The sequence below is a fragment of the Hypanus sabinus genome, chromosome 11 (genome assembly GCF_030144855.1).
Source record: "Hypanus sabinus isolate sHypSab1 chromosome 11, sHypSab1.hap1, whole genome shotgun sequence".
In the NCBI taxonomy this organism is placed as follows: Eukaryota; Metazoa; Chordata; class Chondrichthyes; order Myliobatiformes; family Dasyatidae; genus Hypanus; species Hypanus sabinus.
The window spans coordinates 69,178,870-69,190,870 of NC_082716.1; the positions used below are offsets into that span (position 1 = coordinate 69,178,870).

General features: G+C 39.5%; 1 protein-coding gene across 3 annotated transcripts in view; it reads right to left on the bottom strand.

Moving 5' to 3' along the window:
* camsap2a (calmodulin regulated spectrin-associated protein family, member 2a) overlaps positions 1-12,001 on the bottom strand; it is a 169,332-nt gene that overhangs the window by 30,172 nt on the left and 127,159 nt on the right. The window lies entirely within an intron of this gene.

The window sequence follows — 12,001 nt, forward strand, 5'->3', positions numbered from 1 at the left end:
TTTTCTATTTAATCAATGATTCAACCAAACAATTGTTCTGTGCACAGACACAGAATGAATGAATTTCCAAGGGTATTTTCATATAGAGAATCAGATGACATCACTCAAAAGCCAGTTGAGACTTGGTAATACAGTTCATTCCTCTAGAGAGGAGTAGCCAAGTGTAATCAGCTCTTTCCTTTTAAAGGAAATAATGTCAAAATTTATAATCAGGAAATTTTTACAGATTCACAGATACATGCAAATGTTCAGCTCCAGAGAGTCAAAATTAATACAACTACTTTTCTCCAAAGAGAAACATTTTAGCTTCAAATGTGTTATTCTAAAAATGTTACAAGTCTGGAATAACAAAATGGAGATAGGGAAAAAAATCCAGAATTCAGAATCAGATTTAATATCACCGGCACACATGTGAAATTTCTTAACAACATTCGTTAATGACAGGATCATCAGGAGGGAGAAATGTCTGAATATAGTCTAAAGTGGACCACATTACTAATACAACTCCTACTTTAAGCATCTATTGTTTTTGTGTCAACATTGGAATATATAGTACCTCTAATTCTTTAACAAAATAGTTGCCTTTTCGTGTCAAATTTCTGCAGACTCATCAAGTTGTAGAACACATCCCAGTTTATATACACTTGACATAACTTTAAAGCAACTCTTTTGAAATAATACTTCTGAATTACTTAAATGAGTGTTTAGTTTCCACTTAAAACACATTATAAACTTAAATGTAAAATGTTAAATCTTAAATTTCAATTGCAATCTAAAATGTTTCAAACGGGAGATTTATGTATAATACATATAATTATTTTTATAAGATATAAGAGAAGAATTGCACATTTGTTAAGTAAGACATATTAAAATACAGTAATAAAATGCATTGCATCTCATTGACAAAGTTTATTTTAAATGATTTAGACTTTAAGACTGTAAGATACCAGAGCAGAATTAAGTCATTTGGCTGATTGGGTTTGCTCTGTCATTCTATCATGGCTGGTTTATTTTTCCTCTCAACCCCATTCTCCTGCCTGCTCCCTGTAACTTTTGATGCCCTTGCCAATCAAAAACTTATCAACAACCTCTGCTTTCAATATATCCAATGACTTGGCCTCCATATCCATCAGTGGCAATGAATTCCACAGATTCACCACCCTCTGGCTAAAGGAATTCCCCCTCATCTCTGTTCTAAGGGATGTCCTTTCTGAGACTGTCTCCTCTGGCCCTACACTTTCCCATTGTTGTTTCCCGCTCCTCATCTACTCTATCTAGGCCTTTCAATGTTTGGTAAGTTTCTAAGAAAATCTTCCCTTATGCCACACCCAATCCTTCTAAACTAGTGTGAGTACAGGCCCAAACCCATCTAATGCTCCTCATACATTAACCCCTTCATTCCTAGGACCATTCCTATGCCAATTCACCGTGGATCCCAAGCATCTTAATCTTCTGGACGAGTCTCCTAGGTGGGACCTTGTCAAACGCCTTACTGAAATCCATATGGACAGCACCCACAAATTCATCCTCATCAAGCACATTTGCTACCTCCTCAAAAAACTCAATCAAGTTCATAAGACATGGTTTACCCCACACAAAGGCTATGCTGAGTATCCTTAATTAGGCCATAATTTTGCAATTGCTAAATCCTATACCTGAGAATCCTCTCCAATAACTTTCTTACCACTGACGTGAGACTCACCAGTTTATAGTTCCAGGATTATCCCTGTTTTCCTTCTTGAATAATGGAACAATATTAACTACTCACTAATCCTCTGGGACCAGGTCTGGGCTAGGGAAGACAAAGATATTGGTCAAGGCCCCAGCAATCTCACCTGTTGCCTTTCAACAATCTGAGGTAAATTCCATCAGGCCCTGGTGACTTATCCACATTAATATTAAGAGACCTGACTTTACCTCCCTCCTTATCTCGAGAAACCGATGAAGATGATCCTGGGAATGAAAGGGTTAACATATGATAGAAAATTTGGTCCTGGGCGAATACATAGAAATGATGTATTTTCATCATTTCTTTCAAAAGATTGAATTGTGCTGGGCAGACGTTATCCCTTGCTCATATGATTGTTTACAGCTCCATACACACCACCTGACCAGCGCTACACTCACAGCCACACTGTTACTAACATTTCAGTCAATGTGACTATTGAGCTGCCTTTTATTGTACTCAGCAGCCAAAGTCTCCATATAGTCACATCTTCATAACTAGTCCATTAGACATGCTCAGCCTTTGCCTCCTGGGGGAGAAAGGGAAGGTCCAGCGGACAAGACAGCTAAAGCACCAGGGCAAAGCCCAACACCAGAATGATCAGAAGCTGGAAGAAAAGGAATATGAAGAGGGTGAAGAGCCACCAAGTCCAAACCAGCAACTAGAGCCCCATGCCAAGCTTCCCCAAAGAGAACTCCACTCTGATTGTACCGCAAGGCAACTTTGATCCTGAAAAGCATTTTCATCATCCCCGTAACATCCAGGACTTCCCACACACTCAATCAGAAATCACTCAGATAAATGCAAGGTAATTTAAAACAGTATCTTAGGAACAGTCTTCTATTAATGCGACACCATCAGTTAGTGCTACATTATACTCCAGCGGTTAGTTCAAGCAAATCATAGGATGAACACAATCTTTCTCTTTAATAAACAACCCACTGAAACCCCTAATTCAATTTTAGCAAGATATTACAACAAAGGTTTACTCAGAATAATGCCAATATTGTTACAGCGAAGTCTAATACCAATATCAATTTTATTCCTCATTTGTATATTCCCCTTATATAGTACTTGCTGCGTCTAGAACTAATTTGTTCAAAGGCTGAATATATCATGGCAAATAGCCCTTCCCAAATGCAGACCTCATAGATGCATATCAAATGCTAACAGAAACAGCTGCTGTCAAGTGCACTGATACAAGTTTATAACCTTAATAATACCTAGCAGCAATGTTCAGAGTACCAAATAGTTTCCCTTTGATTCAATGGAATATTTAAAGTTGCAAATAGCTGTAATTTCACTTGTTCTAGAAATACACTCAACACCTTCTTTTGAAATTGCAGCAGAAGTTTGAAACACAGCAGCCCGTTTGCACCTCATTCCATACAATTACACATCTAAGATCACACTTTTGAGGACAACAACAGTCAGGTTCTAATGTCCCCATGAAGCCTTTGCAAAAGAAATGAAATTACAGCTCTATGCAGTAATTAGTTTCACACAGATGCATCTTTCTCAACTCTCTTGTGATTCATTTCACATTGATGATTCTGAATACAGATATTTAGGGAACAGCAAGGCATGAAGCATGTTCCAACCTTCTGGCATTTTGCAGTGTAATCATACAGTTTAGGTCATCCTCACATTTAAGAGTCAGAGAAGTCACAGCAGAAAAAGAGGCAGTTTGAGACATTAAATCTTTGATAGCTCTATGCAAGTGCAACCCATCTATTCCTACTCCTCTTCCTCCTGCCCGACATGTTGCAGCCTTTTAAGAACTTATTAGATCCTCCAGGAATGCGACCAATGCCAACATCATATAGTCCTTGATGGTCCTGCTTGTAGGGACAGCTTCACTCAAAGTGTTCTATGTAGATCATTCATGAATTTAAACATCTCCATCAGATCCCTATTCACCCTCTTTCATTCCGATAATTTGCAGTTTCTCCAGTATATCCATGAAGTCCTTCAGCCATTGAATCATTTCCGTGAATGTATCTTCTGCAACCTCTCTAAGGGCATTCCATCGCCCTAACGTGTGATGCTCAGAAATGGATGTGATACTTCAGCTGTGGCAGAACCAGAATATGTATTTTTAAAGTTATGACTTCCTTGCTCTTATACTTTATGGGCTTTGATAGAGGTACTTAGAATGAAGTAGAGTTCAGAATCTGAATCATGTCTATTATCACTGGTATGTGTCATGAAATTTGTTAACTTAGCAGCTGCAGTACATTGCAATACATAATATAGAAAGAAAAAACAAATAAGTATATAAGTATATATATATGTGTATATTAAATATACTAAAAATAGTGCAATAACAGAAATAATACGTATTTTTTAAAAAGTGAGGTAGTGTTCATGGGTTCAATGTCCGTTTAGGATTTGTATGGCAGAGGTGAAGAAGCTGTTCCTGAATCACTGAGTGTGTGCCTTCAGACTTTTGTACCTCTTTCCAAATGGTAACAATGAGAAGAGGACATGCCCTGGGTGATGGGGGTCTTTAATAACGGATGGTACCTTTCTCAGGCTTCTTGAAGATATATTGGATACTCAGGAGGTTAGTACCCAAGATGGAGCTGACTAATTTTACAACTTTCTGTAGCTTCTTTTGGTCTTATGTAGTAGCAGCCCCAACCTCCTCCCCCCCCTCCCCCATCAGACAGTGATGCAGTCTGGCAGAATGCTCTCCACAGTACACCTACAGAAGTCTTTGAGTGTTTTAGGTGACAAACCAAATCTCTTTATACTCCTAACGAAATATAGCCACTGCCTTCCCTTCTTTAGAGCCACATCGATATGTTGGGACCAGGTTAGATCCTGAGAGATCTTGACAACCAGGAACTTGAAATTGCTCACTCTCTCCACATCTGATTGCTCTCTGAGGATTGTTCATGTTCCTTTGTCTCACTCTTCCTGAAGTCCACAATCAGTTCTTTCGTCTTACTGATGTCAGTGCCAGGTTGTTGCTGTAACACCACTCAACCAGCTAATTTATCTCACTCCTGTACACCCTTTCATCTCCAACTGAGATTCTACCAACAATTGTTGTATCATCAGCAAATTTATAGATGGTATTTGAGTTATGCCTAGTCACACAGTCATGAGTACAGACAGAGTACAGCAGTGGGCTAAGCACACACCCATGAGGTGAACCAGTGTTGATAGTGAGGAGGAGATATTATCACAAATCCACACAGTCTGTGGTCTTCTGGTTAGGAAGTCGAAGATCCAATTGCAGAGGGAGGTTCAGAGGCACAAGTTCTGTAGCTTATTGATCAGGATTGTGGGAATGATGGATTTAAACGCTGAACTACAGAAAATAAACAGCTTCTTGACATTGTCCAGGTGATCTAAGGCTGCATGAAGAGCTGTTGAGATTGTGCCTGCCGTAGACCTACTGTGGTATTGGGCAAATTGCAGTGGATCCAGATCCTTCTTGAGGCAGGAGTTTATTCTAGCCATGACCAATCTCTCTAAACATTTCATCACCTTAGATGCGAGTGCTACTGGAAGACGGTTATTAAAGCAGCTCACACTGCTCTTCTTAGGCACTGGAATAATTGTTGCCTTTTTGAAGCAGGTGGGAACTTGTAGCCACGACAATGAGAGGTTGACAATGTTCTTGAATACTCCTGCCAGTTGGTTGGGACAAGTTTTCAGAGCCTTACCAGGTATTCCCATCAGGGCCTGCCACCTTACGAGGGTTCACCCTCCTTAAAGACAGCCAGACACTGGCCTCCGAGACAGAGATCACAGGGTGCAGCAGGGATGTTAACAGCTGTAGTTATATAGTGTGGTGAACTATGTGCCTGTCTGGACACGCCCCCTGCTGAATGCTCCTGTGGCTCCTCCCACAGGCCCCTGTATAAAGGCGATCTGAGGCCTGATGCTCGGCCTCAGTCTCCAGGACATAGTATGATGGACACTCACTCCTGGTTCCTTCTTCCAGTCAATAAAAGCCGATATCTCGCCTTACGTCTCAGTGTGAGTTATTGATGGTGCATCATATAGTCCCTTTCAAAGCAGGCACAGAAGGAGTTGAGCTCATCTGGTAGTGAAGCACCACTGCCAATTATACTGTTGGGTTTCGCTTTGCAGGGAGTTTTGTCGACAGAGTACACAGATAGGTATTTGAAGGTGACTGACAAAGGAACACCAGAAGAAGTATGATAAAACTGAAGAGATAGGAGGAAGAGAAAGAGAATTAGAGAGAACCATGGAGTGGAGGAAGAAAGAAAGAAAGCTTGTGATTTGGGAGAGAGTGAGAGGGTCGTGTGGAAGAGGGGTGAAGAGGACAAGGACTGGGACTGTGGTGGAAATGAGATAGTGATGGGTGTGTAAGAGAGAGGGCTTGGATGGAAAGAAAGAGGGCCGGGGGTATGGGGCAAGAAAGAAAGAGCTGGCTGGTGTGGGGGGTGAATGAGAGGGCAGCGAGGGCGAGTGATGCAGAGAGTGCAGAGGGTGTGTGAGAGCAGTGGGAGGAAGAGAGGGGCAAGAGAAGTACTCCTGCCTTGCACTAAGTTTCATTCTGCCCTCCATCGATGCTGTATCCCAACTTACTACTAGACTAATTACATGTCCCCACTCTACTACCTTAATTGAACCCTCCAATCCAAGCACACACATTTTACTCTGCTCACTCACTCTCTTCCCCACCCTACCCCTCCCTCTCAAAGACAATACAATATTCAAAAATATTGGAACTCTATTCTTTTACAACACCACTATTAATGCACAGTTACTGGTTTTATTTTGATGCATAAATAATTGTAATTCATCACAAGAAATTGTTGTTACCAAATGATTTAATATAACATTATTAAGACTGAAAAGATTTAAATTTTGCTGCAATGTTATGACATTAATAATGAATACAATAATGGACAGAAATGATTTATTACTGGAACCAGTTAATAAACTGGTCAGAATCCTATAATTTATTTTATCGTGTTTTAATACTATGATTTTGTACAACTGTGTATTTCAATATTTACTTTTTGAGCCATAGTCGTTTTATCCTAAAAGGACTGGAAATAATCCTTTCTGGTTTAAAAGGTTTTGTATACATAGTTGGTTCAAAAAAGATTTGTATACATTTTGGGTTTTAAAAAAGGACTGGTGGAGGGTATGAGGAAGTTGAGTAAAGCTGACCGTACATTTTTAAAATAGCTTAATGGGCATACTTCACCTCATTTTCACTATATAACATAACTCAAGATCAAATATGGGGCAATTTCCTTCTGGGCATGTATAATTAGTATGCCACATTGTGCCTTGTAAAACGTTCATTCAGTCTTATATTCGTGGTAGTTCTGAAATATCCGTAACAAATGCCTTTTAAGCCATATTGCAGTTACTCAAAATGCACAAAATTTCAACATGATTTTACCAAATGATGTTTTGTTCATAATACATCATTTGCATCATCTGGCTTAATGAAACATTTATGGAAGACTGTTTTACTGTAGCAGATCTGAAATTCTTGTCATAATTTTACTGCCCTTCCAATTCTGTGCCTTTAAGATTTTCAAGATTCATCTGACCTGCAATCTGTTCAGCAGCAGATGGGAGGTACGAGGTTTCAGCATGTCACCTCATCTGCTCTCAGAAACAGAGCTTTGTCAACAACAACTATAAATAAGGTTAGCTCATTGCACAACCAACAAAGCAAGAACCAATAAGACAGAATGGGTAAGATTTCCTGTGCAAAATCAATTCCTTAAGATTTACTGACAAGATTGTTCCTATGGCTCCTTATCCTTCAATGTACAATGTAGAAATTCAATTAATATACATAATTAAAATGGGAGGGGAATAGGAAACAAAAAAGCATGAGGCAAGCAACTCAGGATTAGATAGAAAGCTGGGCTTATGAGGTGGTAACACAACCAATGAAGACATCAGCAGAATCCAATTACTGCATTTGCAGTGAAGTTCGGCAGTGGAATGCAGTTTCTCCTTAATTTCTGTCTGCAGTCATTAATTAAATCTACTGATTCCAGCTCACACTCACTTTCAAATCATTTTCAAGCATAACTTGAACAAAACATTAACACAGGAGAACCGTAATTTTGTTTTAAATTAAATGCAGAATTAGAAAGCAAAGCTCAGAAAGAAATGGTCTCTACTCAATTTCACACTCTTTGGAAAATCTCATCTAACAAACATGGGGCATGCAGGAAAAGTATTAAAAGGTTCCATCTGGTGCTGTCAGCTGTGAATGAACAGCACTCTGCAGTTACCAGGATAAACTGTCCATGGACTTCTAACATTCATTTGGGAAAAACTTTTAAAAAGATGAGCTGAGCTACAAATTACATGTAAATATAATTATGTGGCATGCTTAAAACAAGACATATCTCAAGTTCAGTCAGGACAGACAATTTTTAAAAGTCCCCTTGGTTTATCTGCAGATAAACCTCTTTTGTAAAGGAAGGGCAAAATGGAGATTGTGAAAAATGTAATACAGTAACTTTACAAAAGGCATGCCAAGTAACCATGGAGATTGTGAAAAATGTACTATAATAAAGTAAAATTGATACTTTACAAAAGGCATGCCAAGTAACCACATTTTTCCCAAAGCTATGCACGCAAAATGGCTCACTTTGATATTCTGTCCACAGTCTTCATCAAGGAGGAAACATAGCATCCGGGGTTTCTGAAGAACAGGAACTGTAGAGCTCAACAGAAATTGTGTCAAAAGTAATGGAAAGGCTCCGTATGATAACTGTACCATTTCAGGTAGTGTAGAACAATGTCATGAAATGCTGAACAATTCAATGACATCTGGGGTTTCAGAAACAGGAAATTTTCTTATGTGCTATTGACAACATGAATAGTGAAGTGTGATCCACAGGGTTCAAACTAGGGACAACTGATTGGAAAATTTATTTGCATTGAAATTGAACACCTTTTATTTCAACTCCATGGAATTAAAGGTCCAAACTGTAGCAAGAAGATAAACCATCTTCAACTCTCTCCCACATTCAAGCATGACTGGGCAAAATGCCCATGAGAGGTCATGGATACAATCAGTTAGACAGGCATTTAAATAAGCACGGCCAAGAAGGAAACAGCCTTAATGAGGGCAATTGGGAATGGTACAGATGGGCAAAAGGTTGTCATAGACATAGTGGGCAAGAGATCATTTCTGTGTTATGTGAATATGCCTGGTGTTGTTGCATTTCTAAGAGTTGAGTGAGCAGAAATAGAGGAGAATCAGGAAGCTTCTATATCAGTTTAGTCCCAGCTCATACACAGACAAATAAGCGTCCAGAAGTCAATGTAGTATTCTATCTTTGATGATTTCCATGTGTAAAATGTATCAGCTGCAATGTATAGAAAGGAAATAAAATTATCAACAGCCAGCCAAATAAGCTTTTTAATGCTGTGTTTGACTGCACAAGCAAATGATGGCAAAGGTTTAGGCAGATGATGTGGAGATGGGATGGGTGGGAAGCATAGCAAGCAGGAGCAGGAATAGACCATTCAGTGGTACATGACAACTCTGCCACTCAATACCATCACGGTATGCCTGCTCTCACAATATGCCCTTTGATGCATCTAATTGTCTATCAATCTGCTTTTAAATATAATCAGCATAATGACGTCCGTTGCCTTTTATGGTAAAGTCACCACCCTCTGAGTGAAGTAATTTTACCTCATTTCAGTTCCCAATGTCTCACCTCAAACCCTGTGAACTTAACCCCTCATTCCAAATCACTCAGGGAAGGAAATCATCCAGTGTTTCTAGCCCTGTAAATATTAGAGTAAATTTCAATTGGATTCTGCCTTATTCTTCCAGACTCTCGTGAATACAGGTATGGCCAACCTAATCTCTCTTCAAACAACAGTCCTGCCTTTCTGAGATACTTATTAGAACATCTGTTGTGGTTTGTCTTACATTGTGTAAACTGCTCATCCTTGACTATCTGTCATGTTCTTTGAAAATTATGATTGGAATTACCTTCCACCAGCACTTCAGGCAAAAACACATTTCTTAGTATAAAATTTGTTTAGTGATGTTGGAGCAGCCTAAAAGGGCTCGAATCACTTTATCTGGGTTGTTTATTAACCAGTACAATTTTCTATGTGGTGGTGTGCTGGGGCAAAGGCATCAACGGATGATGCCAACAGGCTCAATAAACTGATTAAAAAGGCTGGCTCTGTTATAGGAGTCAAACTGGACACACTGGAGGTTGTGGTAGAACAAAGGACCCTACAGAAAATCCTGAGCATTCTGGACAATGTTTCCCATGTCACCTTGGCTGAACAGAGTAATAGACTATTACTTTTAGTAATAGACTAAGACAACTGTGCTGCTCCAAAGAGCGCTATACAGTATGAGGTCATTCTTACCCTCGGCCATTAAGCTCTTTCATAAGTCAACCTAAAGCCGAGGAACTGATGACCCCCTCCTTTTAGACTGCTTGTGGTAACCTATTTTTTATTCTTTCTACTGTTCTTCTAATGTTTATATCTGTGCTCTTGTAATGCTACTGTGACACTGTAACTTCCTTTGGGATCAATTAAGTATCTATCTACCTATCTATCTAAAGTTAAGGAGTAATGGATCCAAATTTTATATTTGAAAAAAAAATGGAAAAACCACCATAACCTGAAGCAAATAATAAAATATTATTTTGTAGGATAAAGTTGCCTTAAGTCAAATACATTACCAGGAATAGGGTCACCAGCTTCCTGTAGATAGCAATCACTTAAGTGCCCGATATAACTTCACCAATAAATAAGCATACTTTTCATGTTCTAAAATAATTAACACACATCAATATGCTTTAATAAACATGTTAAAACATTTAAATGTAATGGAAGAAACGGTATTAGTTAACAGCCAACATCCACTGAATCCACTGAAACAGCAAAATATGTTGAATCGCTTTCAAAAGACATGTAAGACTGCTCTCTATTAGAGCAGTGCACAGCAGGGAACTACCTGACACAAGTGGACTGGAAATTGGTCACCTTATATATCCAGTGATTAGTCCCCCAATGTGTGTGTGTACATTGGATGAATGAATGGATGCATTCATTCATAACATATGAGATGGGCTCCAAAGCTGAATTCACCAGCGCAAGGACCCATGGACAGCAAGTCAGTAGACAACGAGGAGCAACACACACAAAATGCTAGTGGAACACAGCAGGCCAGGCAGCATCTATATAGGGAGAAGCGCTGTCGACGTTTTGGGCTGAGACCCTTCGTCAGGACTAACTGAAAGGAAAGATACTAAGAGGTTTGAAAGTAGGAGGGGGAGGGGGAAATGCGAAATGACAGGAGAAGACCGGAGGGGGTGGGATGAAGCTAAGAGCTGGAAAGGTGATTGACAAAAGTGATACAGAGCTGGAGAAGGGAAAGGATCATGGGATGGGAGGCCTAGGGAGAAAGAAAGGGAGGGGAGCACCAGATGGAGAACAGGTAGAGTGATGGGCAGAGAGAGAGAAAAAAACAAATAATTAAATAGGTCAGGGATGGGGTAAGAAGGGGAGGAGGGGCATTAATGGAAATTAGAGAAGTCAATGTTCATGCAATCAGGTTGGAGGCTACCCAGCCAGGAGATAAAGTGTTGTTCCTCCAACCTGAGTGTGGCTTCATCTTGGCCTGCTGTGTTCCACCAGTATTTTGTGTGTTGTTCGAATTTCCAGCATCTGCAGACTTCCTCGTGTTTGAAAGTTAACTAGGAATCCATGTACTCTCCTCAAATTGATGGGGGCCATTTATGATATTCTAAAGGCAGACTTCATGCGTTGAGCAGGCATGGACAAGTTGCTAAAAGTGTCCTTATAGTATCATGTGCTTATCTGCATGATGTTTATCTCCAATAATATCTATCATTTGCATTTAGGTTAACATTGAATAACAATAAGAGTTAGATATCCATACTGGCCTGAGGGATCGGGAACTTGCTTTGCATTGTAATTTTAAATTACTTGGGAGAAGAAGAGAGGCCAAGATGCAAGTTGTGCTGGTAACTCCAAGGTAGATGGCCTATGTACTTGGAGTTTGCAAAGCAGCTCTGATAAAGTAATGAGCAGATAAAATTGAGGCTGATACCGTTTATATTTGATATTAAGAAAGATGAAAATACCATAAAATCTGAAGATAACTGTGAATCATCAGTGCAAAAACTACAGCAAAAATTTCAAAAGCAAAGTTGTGACACAGATGCAACCAAGCATGAAGGCATTTAGATAGAATCGTGGAGTAATGTGTCCTGGAACTAATTCAGAAAGCTGAGCCTATTTATT